Source organism: Balaenoptera musculus, chromosome 2 (genome assembly GCF_009873245.2).
Source record: "Balaenoptera musculus isolate JJ_BM4_2016_0621 chromosome 2, mBalMus1.pri.v3, whole genome shotgun sequence".
NCBI classification, from domain to species: Eukaryota; Metazoa; Chordata; class Mammalia; order Artiodactyla; family Balaenopteridae; genus Balaenoptera; species Balaenoptera musculus.
The window spans coordinates 84491367-84504110 of NC_045786.1; the positions used below are offsets into that span (position 1 = coordinate 84491367).

Genomic DNA, 12744 nt, shown 5'->3' on the forward strand with positions numbered 1-12744 from the left:
CACATGATCTCTTTCAAATCATGTCTCCCTCTTTCGCCTTTGAAGAGCATCTGATTGGACTGGAAAATTAGCTATATAATATATTGTCATATCCCTACTCACTAGCCCCCGGTTCAGAGATTAGTTGCATTGTCCACTCTGGCCAGAGTAGTAGAAATGGTTTCACCCCAGCACACTGACTGATTTTATCAGTAGGGCTGTGTAACTGGTAAATGCTGCAAGACTTTATAAACCAACCAGTGTATTCCTATTGTTCAACATTGATGATGAAGCCCCTGGAAAATCCTGTTGACCAGTCTCTCCAAGGACTCTTTTCAGGGCATTTTCAGCAGTATTCACTAACCTTCCACTTTGAACTTTGGCAGGTCCAGAAGAGGCACTTCAGACCTTCTGATATTTACAGGAGCTTAGTTTGAAAACATTGCCATTTGTAGGCTCTTGAACAGGGAAGTCGAATGAGTAGTGTGATAGTTGACAAGAGTTGGGTGAGTAACAGTTTCTAAGATGACCTAGAGACTTGAGAGCCTGGAGAAATTAAAAATTTTCTATTGTGCTAATCCAAGCTTGAGGTGAGGAAGACTGTATAAGTTTTTACATTGCTGCTGTAACAAATGACCACAGCGAATTACCTTAGTGGCTTAAACAATACAAATTTATTATCTTCAGTTCTTTAGGTCTGAAGTCTGGCATGGGTCTCACAGGGCTAAAATCAAGGTGTTGGCAAGGCTGCAATCCTTTCTAGAAGCTCTAATAGGGAACCCATTTCCTTGCCTTTTCCAGCTTCCAGAAGCTGACCACATTCCCTGCCTTGTGACCACCATCCTCTATCTTCAAAAACAGCAACAGCAGATTGAGTCCTTATGCTGCCATCTTTCTGGTTCTCTGATCGTAGCTGGGAAAGTTCCTCCACTTTTAAGGAATCATGTTATTAGATTTGGCCCACCCAGATAATCCAGGATAATCCCTCTATCTCAAGGTCAGTAATCTTAATGACATCTGCAAAGTCCCTTTTGCCATATAAAGTGTAACATAATCACATTTTCCAGGGATCAAAGTGTAGATATCTTTGGGTGCCATTACTATGTGTACCATAAAACACCTAGAACAGCTCTTTTAGGCAATCAATAGGCCTTCTCTTTTAGCTGGGTTGATGGCCCGTAGAGTCAGTTTGGTATGGAAATGGGGTGGAAGAGGTAAAAGAAGATATTGAGATCAAGCCTAGTCATTCGGGTAATTTCACCCCTTTTCAACCATTCTAAGATGGGTGAAAGTCTGTCTGCCTACTGCCTCTAAGAGGGCCAACCTGCTTCTCACGATAGCATGGTGTCGAGGGGAAGCTTCCAGATTTGTGATCAATAAGCCTTACAAAAGCAGGCCTGGTTTTTTCCCCAAATGTTCCCAGGGATGGGCTTATTTTCTCACATTCCCTGAGAGCACTGGTGCCTCTCCTGTTGGCTCCCAGTTGCTGGAAGCCATCTGCCTTCTTCTCCTCCTCTTCCCTCACGTGGGCCCCATCTCAGTCAGGGTTACTTCTTGGAGGGAGCAAATGGGACCAGGGAGCAGGATGTGGAGAATGACTGTGGAAGCAGAAGTCAGTGTTGGGGCCACCCTGGAACTGTTATGCTAGTGGAGACCCACTGGGTAGTTGATTTGGGTGCAGGCAAATGTTGTGGCAGTCATTCTGAGCAGAATGTGAGCACCAGAGCCTTTCTGTACCACTGGGAGTGGCTCCAGGAAAAAGGATGCCTAGCTAAGACACTACCTCTGAGAGTTTTGATATCTTTATTTCTCAGTCTCATTGGTTGCGCCTGATTTCCTCCATGACATTAAACAACTGTTGTATGATTTTTCTGTTGGTAGCACACAATTTTTCCAAATTAAAAAAAAAAAAGACAGGAACAAAAAGGTTATGCTTTTCATCTGTGTCTGTGTAAACAAACCCAGTAATTACCATAACTCAAATTGCTGCTGAAGCTCTCCATATTTTAATGTGCACACTGTAGCTCTTGCTACTAAATCTCTGCATATATCCTGGGAAGTTAATCCTGAATTAGGAAACAGAAAAACTGATTAAAATAACATTGGGCCAAGTCCATGATTTTTATATTCATAAGATTCAAAATTTCTGTGAGGAAATGTGCAATGCAAATTGAATTACCTTCCAGAGTAATAAAAAAAAAAAAAGAAGGAAACCAAAACAATGGTAAAATATGGGTATCCATACAGAGAGATGTATGAATTAGGCTTTCTGTGGTTTGCTTTGATTGTGATTCAATATTCCACTCCTCTGAAACAACCTTTACTTACCAGGCTGCATAAACTCAATTCTCTTCAGTATAAAGTGAATATTATCCAGTTTTCAAGTAGCAACATTTCCTTAAATTCTACACTTTTATCAAAAGAGGTTTTTCACTGAACTTTGAAGATAACATTATTAGTCCTTGCAAATGTTCTAATCACGGTCTTTCTTGATTGCCTTTAGGACAAAAGAGCAGTTGTAAATGTTCAAAGAAAAATGAGGAAGGTGAAAGGCCATTGTTTTTGTGCCTATTGTCATGGGGTAGGTGAAACTGAGTATTAAGGAAAGAGTGTAGAAAATTCAGGTCTCCACATTTTCTTTTAATAAATTGGGCTAATTTTAACTCTCTCCCACATATCTTTCTTTTTTCCCTCCATACCCACTCTTGTCCCTTTCTACCCTGTTTCCTGCCTGGGAAGGCTGACCTGTAGGAACTGAACCAATGAGCTCTCTTGCTCTCTGGCTTGCGTTTGGGTTTGGCAATAGACAGCCCCAGCAAGAGGTCAGAGGGAGAGGGGAGGGTAAGGTCAGAGTTCCCTCCGCATGGCTGTGCCTCTCCGCTGAAGACCACTGCTCTTGTCATGGTTGCCCTTTCTTCCAGGCTCTGGAAACTGCTTTCTCCCCCTTTTCCTTCAGGCCTGGCACTGTTTGGTATAAGCTTCAGGGTACTGTACTCTCCTTTGTGGTTTTGCTTTCCCATATCTTGCCAAACCTTTATATATACCCTCTTTAGTAAACACTCCTCAAATTATTCTAATTTGACTGAGCTCTGTTTCATATTTCAACCCTTACAGAGACAGAATCTGCCTCATCCAGCCCTATATCTAAATTCTTCCCACGTCCTGGGCCCACCAGGGCTACTAACTGACCTTTCTACTTCTACTCTTTTTTTTTTTCCCCAAAGGGAACGCTATTTATTTATTTATTTATTTGGCTGTGTTGGGTCTTCATTTCTGTGCGAGGGCTTTCTCCAGTTGCGGCGAGTGGGGGCCACCCTTCATCGCGGTGCGCGGGCCTCTCACTATCACGGCCTCTCGTTGCGGAGCACAGGCTCCAGACGCACAAGCTCAGTAGTTGTGGCTCACGGGCCCAATCGCTCCGCGGCATGTGGGATCTTCCCAGACCAGGGCTCGAACCCGTGTCCCCTGCATTGGCAGGCAGATTCTCAACCACTGCGCCACCAGGGAAGCCCCATCTACTTCTACTCTTTATGGCTCGAAATCTTATAAAAGTTTCTCATCACAAATATAGTAAAGTCCAAATTCCCTACCATGGCCCAGGGGCCTGTCACACTGTTAACATTCAACTTCATCTTGAGTCACGCTCATCTCCTAGGTTCTAGAACACACCAACTTCTCTTTTGCCTGAGGACCTTTGTCCATGTTGGTCACTCTGCCTGGGGTGTTCTGCTCCCCGTCCTTCGTATGGTTAGCACTGCCAAAGCCAAAAAAATGAGTAAGTGAGGAGATGGATTTTATTCAGGCTATTGCAATAGGGAAACACCTCAGATCTGAAGATTAGAGCACGTATTAAGTTTCCTATGGTTGGTGTAACAAATCATTGCAAATTAGCGGCTTTAAACAATAGAAAGTTATCCTATTATTGTTGTGTGGGCCAGAAATCCAAAATGAATCTTATGTGGCTAAAATCAAGGTGTTGGCAGGGCTGTGCTGCCTCTGGAGGGTCCAGGGGAGAATATGTTCCCTTTCTTTTTCCACATCTAGAGCTGAATTCCTTGTCTCCTGGTCCCTTCCTCTATCTTCAAAACCAGTGATGTAGCATCTTTTCTCTGACTCTGCTTCTCTCTGCTTCCATCACATGGCTGTCTTCTCTTTTATCTATGGTCGGGTCTCCTTCTGCGCCCTTCTTACAAGGATACTTGTGATTCTGTTTAGGGTCCAACCAGATAATCCAGGATAATTGTCCCGTCTCAAGCTCATTAATCACATCTACAAAAGCTCTTTTTCCGCATAAGGTAAGATATTCATAGATTCCAGGGATTAGGACCTGGATATCTTGTAGGGCCATTTTTCAGCCTACTACAGCGTGTCTCAGCAGAGGGGTTTGCCTTAGATTTTTATGGGGAGGAGGAGACAAGTTACAGGTGGGGTTATTTATAGTTGGGATTGTTTTTTCAATCAAAGCAAGTTTCAGTGGAACAGGAAATGCTTAGCTGGTTTCAGGGGAACAAACAATTCTAATCTTGGCTAATTATTCATGAGACAAAGAAGAAAGAGGATCTCTGACCATGTCAACAGATTCAGGCAAAAGGAGAATGGTCTGGGTTTAACCTTGTCACCAGTAAAAATGGGAGCCATCTACAAATCTTTTGGGAGTCCTGAGAAAGAGTGGATAGCAAGTCTTATCTAAGCCATGTGGGGAATGGTGGTTCCTTGCAGTTAGTCATTTTCTAGAACACAAAGGGGTGGGGGATTTGGGGAGAAAAAGACTGGGGAGATTTCTTTACCATCACTGTTTTCTGGGAGCATAGAAGTCAGGTAAAGTTCAACACTGTCATCACCTTCTCATCCTTAAGTATATTTTCATAAATGCCCTCCCTGAACACCCTATGTAAGTACCGCCCTCTGCATTATTCTCTGTCATAGTTTCCTCTTTATTTCCTTCACAATATTTTTCACAATCCATAATTATTTTGTATACTTATTTGCTTGTCTCTCTAGACCATAAACTTTTTGAGGACAGAAAATGGTTGTCTTATCTTAAGAGCTTAGAACAATGTATCTTTATATCTTTATAGCCTGGCACATTTTTGTTGAATTGACAAAAGAAGCAATACCAGATGGCCAATAAACTCATGATAAACTGTCTAGTAATTACCTCATTGGTAGTGAAATAAATAAGGATAAAAATAACAGTGAGGTAGACAAAAGAGAGTCAGACATCGTAGGCAGCAGGACCCACATGTTCAGAGACACACAGTGGTGTGTGTGGAATGTGGGGCATGGCTGGTGTGAGATGGGACCTGAGCCTGGCAGGCTGAGGCTCCACAGTGAGTCAAAGACCAAACCTCAAAGGAGGTGGGGCTCTATACTTCCTATTCCCCTCAGTGCCTGCATTCATTCATCCTTTCAACAAATATTTTTGAATGTGTTCAGTTTGCCAGGCACTGGTCTAGACTTTGGGGACATAACAGAGAACAGACCAGACAAAAATTAGTCTGACAGTAAATAGAAGAAGTGATTAAAATAAATAGTGCTGAATGTTAAAGAGAAAAGCAGAGCAGGAAAGTGAAATGTGGAATGTAGGCTTGCAATTTAGAGAGTGGCCAGGGAAGGCCTCAGTGAGAATATGCTACCTGCCAGGTGTGGGATTGAGGGTGGAGGGCATGTAACCAAACTTGAAAGAAGTGATATTTGGGAGAAAGGCATTCCAGGCAGAGGGCACAGCAAGCACTCAGGTCCTGAGGTGCAAACTCACCTGTAAGAAGGCTGGTGTGGTCTAAACAGAGTGACAGAGAGGGGTGCACAGTTGTAGGAGATGAGGCCACAGAGGCAAGGGGTGAGGGTTGCAGTTGTAGGGCCTTATAAGCTTTTGTAAGGACAGTGGCTTTTCCACTGAGTGAAATGGGAAACCATTGGAATAGTTTGATAAGAGGATTGACATGCTCTATTTCATTTAACAGGATTGCTTGGGCTGCTGTTTTGAAATGAGACAGAAGAGGATCAAGGCCCAATGCAGGAAGACCCTTTAGGAGGCTACTCCGTGATCCAGGTGAGAGATGATGGAAATAGCATGTATCAGGGAGGTAGCAGTGGAAATGATGAGAAATGGTTAGATTCCGGATATACTCTGAAGCCACTAGAATTTGCTGATGGGTCAGATGAGAAGTGAGGGAGAGAAGTCAAGGATGACTACAAGATTTACGGCAAGGATGGGGTTGCCATTTACTGAGATTTGGAAGAATACTAAAAGAGCAGCTTTGGGAAGGAAGGTCAAGAACTCAGTTTGGGACACATTAACTCCAAGGTGCACAAGTAATACTTTTAAAAATAGAACTCATTTTGAAAATGTTCCTGTGAACATTAGGAAATTATAGAACTGGTGATCATCTCTCTCCAGTGTGCTGGTTGTGTTAGTTTAATATCTTTCAAGACCTGTTATTGCTTACTTCTCTGAACTTCTCACCTTCCCGGAGAATATTTCTACCACTTCTTTGTTGGGAGAAGTACAACAGGAAAATTAGAAAATCTAAGTATATAACTGCTTTGGAAATAACAATAGAAAAGTCTGTATGTGAAATATCTCCTTTTCCTGATCTCTTGGGCATCCAAAAGAGCAGATGAATTGAATTTGGAAGTTGAAGAAAGCCACCAGCTTTGGGGAAAGAGCTGCATCAGAACAGAGGCCCAGCTTTGGCCCCCAGGACTCTGCAGCTGAGTCCACAGCTTGGCAGTTACCATGTCTTTCTCTAAAAAGTTGACTGCCTAGCTTTGGCCTCAGGCAACCCTGTGCTGAGAGATCTTCCAGGCAGAGAAAGAGAGCCCAGGCTCCTTGCTCCAGATGTCATTGCTTGTCACCTGCTCTGAAGTGATGACACTCATAACCTAGATCTTGGCCTTAACCTCTGAGTTCTTCTGCATCCCTCATCTTGAACTGCCCAACCTGAAAATACACTCTAAGTCTCACACAAGAGCTCCATACACTCTGCTTCACTGCAGAGTCATTCCATGTAAATTAATTTTCCAGGTAACTGAAGCTTAGCTGTCCTTTGATGTCAACCATATGAAGGAAAATTTTTCTGAGGCTGAACTGTAAACATTCTTGCTTTCTTAACCAGGGCACCTAGAACAAAACTGAACTTTTGTGACGTTAGGCTGTCTCCTCACAACTTGATGATGCCTTCAGGCTCTAGTGAGGTATGTAGAGTCTGTGCCTACTACACTTACAACCTCAAACTGCTGTGTATTCGAGGCTTGTATTTTCTTTTTTAAAATGTTTTTGTTGTTTTGCTGCATCATCCCTGCTGCCATTGCTAGTTACTGCTTGATTATTTGGATGCTTCACAGACCATTTTTAACTTATTATCTGATTCCAAGCTTGGGTCTTAGTAGCTAAAATATGATCTTCAGAAATGCAAGATAGCATTTGTGGTCGACAGAATTGTAAGGTGGCCTCTTCATGTTCACACCCTGTGTAATCTCCTCCCCTTGAATCTGATCAGGACTTGAGTATGATGGGATGGCCACTCCAATGATTAGGTTACCTGTATGTTTGGCAAAGGTGAAGGGACTTTGATTATGTAAAGTCCCATAATCATTTAACTTTAAGTTAATCAGAAGGAAGATTGACCCAGGTGGGCCTGACTTAAGCAGGCAAGCCCCTTAAAAGATGATCTAGAGGTTAAGAGGTTTTCTCTCCTGTTGGCTTTGAAGAAGTAAACTACCATGCACCTATAGCAGCACCTATCTATAGCAGCAAAAAAATTAATTTGGCCAAAAACCACATGAGCTTGGAAGAGGACCCTGAGCCTCAGATAAGAACACAGCCCTGAGCAACACCTTGACTGCAGTGCTGTGAAACCCTGGGCAGAAAATCCAGCTTAAGCTATGTCTGTACTCTCAACCCATGGAAACTGTGAGATAATAAATGGGTATTGTTTCATGCTGATAACGTTTGTGATAATTTATTATGAAGCAATAGAAAACTAATACAGTATCCTATTTGGATTTTGTATTTAAAAGGGTAAAAGCATACTGCACTTGCAATGCATGGGTTCATACAAACTTAATCACATTATTATAATTACCCCATCCTACTATGCATAATAGCAATTCTGAGTTTTATTCATCTCGGGAAATAAAACTCCAGAACCTATTAAGATTATGCTTGTCCATTCCTGAGCTTCAGCAAATAAAATATGCAGGGCTCTAGTGGAAATCCAACTCAATATTTCTTTTCTCTACTAATTTTTCTACCCAGGAGAGAATCATAAATTAGAAAAAAAAAGATCTCATGTTTTAAAAAAAAACTCAAATGGAACAAAACTAAACTTATCAGTGGCTGTGTGGTGGGGTCAACTTTTTCTACATGATATTTTAGTTACCTATATTATAAATAAATGCAAAAAAAATCATGATAGTATAATATCTCTTATATTTTTGAGCATTTTATAAAACTTTAAAAAGTTTATTTCATACGACCTTCACAATATATGTCACTTCAAACACGAATTAAGAACTAAACACAGCCTAGCAGGCTAGTAATTTGTTTATTTATATATTCAATTTTTTAAATATTGTTTTTGAGTAATTATTATTGGTGCATAGTAAAAATCAAATCTCTCTTTCACAGCCACCTTCATTAATCTTGTTTTCCTCTCCAGAGTCAACTCTTACTGGTTTCTTGTACATTTTTCTAGAGGTACTCTCTGCAGTTACAAATAAATATTCAAACATGATGTGTTAATTTTAGTAATTTATATTTTACTAGAAATTGATATATTTCACTGGAATTTAAATAATTTACCGGAATAAAGTTTTAAAGGGTGTTCTTCTCCATAGTTGTACTCATCGTTCCTTGCTCATTTGTAAATTAGTACATTTATATTTTATCCTTCGACATTCCTTTTTTTTTTAAGCGATAGCAACAAACAGCACTTGAGCTTATCAGTTGTACTGTTTTTGTCTGTCCTGGTCTAACATTTAGTTAAGTACTTACCATAAAGTGCTCAGCCAGGTACTGTGCTCTGCTTTTAATACACACGATCTCATTTCCCTGCAACAACCCTCCAGGGTAGATCTTTTAATAATGCTCATTTTACGTATGAGAAAGTGGATTCTGCAGGAGGCCAGGTAATGAGCCTTCCACTAGTAAGTGGGGAAAACTGAGACTCAACCCCTCTCTTTCTGACTCCAGAACCTCAGCTTTTAATTTTACTTCCCTGCTTTTCTTCCTTAATGTCTTCTTCATGCTTTCCTTTAATTATCTTGCACAGTTTCTAACTTCTTGAGTTGACCATTAACTTTCATTTTTCGTATTTATTAATAAATCCATTTATAGATATAAATCTACCTCTGAGCCTGCCTTATCAGCATAGACTATGTTTTGTTATGTGGAATTTGCAACGTCATTTTTGCTAAATAGTCAAAATGTGTTATTTCTTTCTTTTTTGACATGAGATATTTAGAATTTTATTTTCCCAGTGAGTAAGGTTTCTCATGTTGTTGTTTATATATTTGTAAATAATATTAGTTTTATTGTATTGTGATAAAAGCGTAATATTTCCTATTTCTACATGTTAGAATTTACTGAGTTATCTAATATATAATTTGTTTTCAAAAACATTCTATAGATTTCTAAAAGACAGTGTAGTGTTCGTGAGTGAGCACTATGGTACCTATTAAATCCATTTTTTTTTAAAATGTAGTTTGAATTCTCCTATTATTGATCTGTCTCAAAGTTGGAGAAATAGGTGAGCTGTTTCCTAAGAAAATTGACTTTCTTAGTGACTCTCTCCTCGCTTCCAATGATTCTTGTGTTATTTATGTCAATATGATGTTATTTATTTAGATAAAGCTCCATTATTATCATAGCTATATTATGGCTATATATCTTTTATAAATATAAAAAATGATGCTCTCTTATCCCTCCTAATTCTTTTAATCTTAAACTTTGAAATTAAAATTGCCAACTCTATTCTTTTTGTTTGAATGTTTCTCTATATTTTTTTATTCTTTTGTTTTTAGCCTTTTGGATATATAATTTAGAATATTATGCTAGCAGATCAAATAGAGTTTGATTTTATTTATTTTTTATTAAATTTGAGAGTCTGTTTAAAAAGATAAACACATTTATATTTTCTGGTTATTTCTTGTATGTTTCATCTGTCTTTTATTCTATTGTATGATTTCTCTTTTTTTAAATGATAATTTTTTCCTGACTTTTTGGGATTATTTTTTCCTTGTTTTTATGTTCTTTATGCATCAGAATTTACATACAATGTTTTAAATTCTGTTAGAAGACAAATTTAAGCTATTAAAAAACTGTACTCAAACCTAGAATTATCAAAATTATTAAAGCCAATGACAAAATAGTGTCCACTGGCTTTCTCTTGTGAGAAATGCTGAGTCACTAGTGCTCCTTCTGGCACTGAGGATCTGTCCTGTGAGAAAACAGACATAAAAAGAGTGGAAAGGTGAAAAGAAGAGTGGGACTTTCAAGTGGTACCAAATTTATTTCACTTATCATTTCCTTTTTTTATATGCACAAGAATGGTATGTGATTTAAAAATCTATACCTACATAAGCCTAAAAAAAGGCATCTCAATTAATATAACAAAATGCCAAGTGATAGGATATTATGTCATAATTTAAATCGCAGAAATTTTTCTTCCTTAGTGGGACCTAAAATAGTGTGTTTAGAATGGTGTCATAGATGAGATGAAATATTATATATTCTTTTTGAAAACACTTTTCTGCATTAAAAAAAGGGAGGCTGAGATGGTTCTTTTCAGCATCAGAAATCCTAAAGAGGTAAGACTGACCAACACACCTTCCCTGGACAGGAGATTTTGCCTGTAGACCAGGGCTGCCATGCTCTGGGGCAGCTGGTGGCCCCGTGGGAATGCCTGGGTCAGATGCTGGGCCCTGAGCACTCTTGGCTTGACCTCTTGGCTCTTACTGCAACTCATGGGGATGCCCTGATCTGTCAGCAACTGGGACATTTGAGTCACACCCAAAGAGGAATTTCTCCTGTTCTCCCCCTGGGAGTTCAGACAGATTTCATCCTTATGTCAACACGTCCCCTACATCTCTGCAGAGGAAAACATTAGAAATATCTAGGTGGACTGGCTCCAGGTGACCTGTGCAGCATTATCCAGCCAGCAAGGATCCTGCAGATGCTAAGTCTGACAACCAGCAGATGTGCTGATCTTCTGTGAATGACACAGGGACCTTCACCACATCACCTGGTTATCGTTACAATCCTCCTATTTAATTTTAGCTAAAGGCCTGGTTGATCCTGACTTGTAGTGCCAGTTTAGGAACCCAGCAGCCTAAGAACAGTGAGACCCAGGGACAAGATCGTCCATCTCTGAGTTTTCTTCTCCGTACAGTATTAGGAGAATTGTGCATCGAGGGCTGATTTTCTCTTTGGCTCAGCCTCTATTGCTGGCACATATCTTTCTGGTGCCTTTCAAGGACACCTATGAGATGCTCCACTGCAATACCCATGTCTGCTTTGAGTGCTCACTAAGCATACCATTTGGCCTCTCCAGGCAGCCATTTCTGAATATTCTCAGTATCCAACAAAAGGGATCCCACCCAGTGCTGCACTCTGTCTGTCGTACCTTCAGCTTCTTACCTTCACCTGCACACTTGGGGGAGGGGTTAGTGGAATTCTCCCAGGGTCTCCTGGAACTATTTCCTGTGACATGTTGGATTTTTCTCAGGAGCATTTGTTGCAAGCTGACCTTTTCTAGCTTTCATCAATCTCATCCCATGTAAACTCCAGCTTGATTGTATTTCTAAAAATATTATCATGTGAATGGCATCCTTCCTTAGTTTCCTGCCATGACGCAGAACTTTCCTATTTGTATGTCTCTTTGGTCATTTCAGAAAGGATCTGATAGGCAATGGAGAAAGAGAAATAGATGCCTTTGCTCTAGTTGTGTGTTTTGTTTTGTTTTTAACAGAAATCTGGTCATTTTGCATTTAGAGTGTCTGCAGGATATACAAAGAGAAACACCATGAAAATTAGTGATTGAATATATGGAACTGAGACTTAGGGGAGCTCTGTGTTAGAAATATAAATTTGGGAGGCATCAGCCCATGGTGGGAGTCAAGTCACAGGAACAGGGAAGACTGCCTAAAGCAGGAGTTCCAAAATCTTGTGGATCATCAGAATATACAGATTCCTTGGTCCTTCTCCCATAGATTCTAATTTAGTAGGCTTATGATTGTCCTCAAGAATCTATAATCTTTTTTTTTAAAGCTTCCATTGAAAGAGCTCTAAACTTGAGTACTGAGGGAAGAAATTGTAAGGCAATGCTCCCAGTGTGGTCTTCCTTACATAAGAAAGTTTTACGTCTATATGTACCTGGCTATGTTGTAGGGATGGTGGCAGGGTCATCAACTGAAAAAGTGATGAAGATTTTGAAAAGTCATTGTGAGAAAAGGGTAGGGATGCTGATGAGACACATGTACAAAGTGAGGGGACAGAGAAAGCTGGACATCAATGAGCATGAATGTGTAACCTTCTCCTTCTTGCTCAGCAACCTGAGTATAGACATAGAGATAGTAGGAGGTTGGGTTAATAGAGTTGGGTAGATCAAAGGACAAGGACAGGACACTGAGGACTACAAAAATCTGTTGGCATCTGACCATAGCCCCCATCCTTTCAATTTTCTGCTACCCTAACCTATTCCCAATACAGCTGCTCTTGACCTCAAGATCACCAGTCCCTTACTACCACCCATCCCCATTTTT

At 40.1% G+C, this 12744-nt stretch overlaps 1 long non-coding RNA gene across 1 annotated transcript in view; it reads left to right on the top strand.

The window, feature by feature from the left end:
* Window positions 1–12744, top strand: part of LOC118890332 — an 86003-nt gene that overhangs the window by 12974 nt on the left and 60285 nt on the right. The window contains exons 2-3 of the long non-coding RNA XR_005018725.1: window positions 5943–6031; window positions 7098–7176. This is a non-coding gene — a long non-coding RNA (uncharacterized LOC118890332). The remainder of the gene's footprint in view (window positions 1–5942; window positions 6032–7097; window positions 7177–12744) is intronic.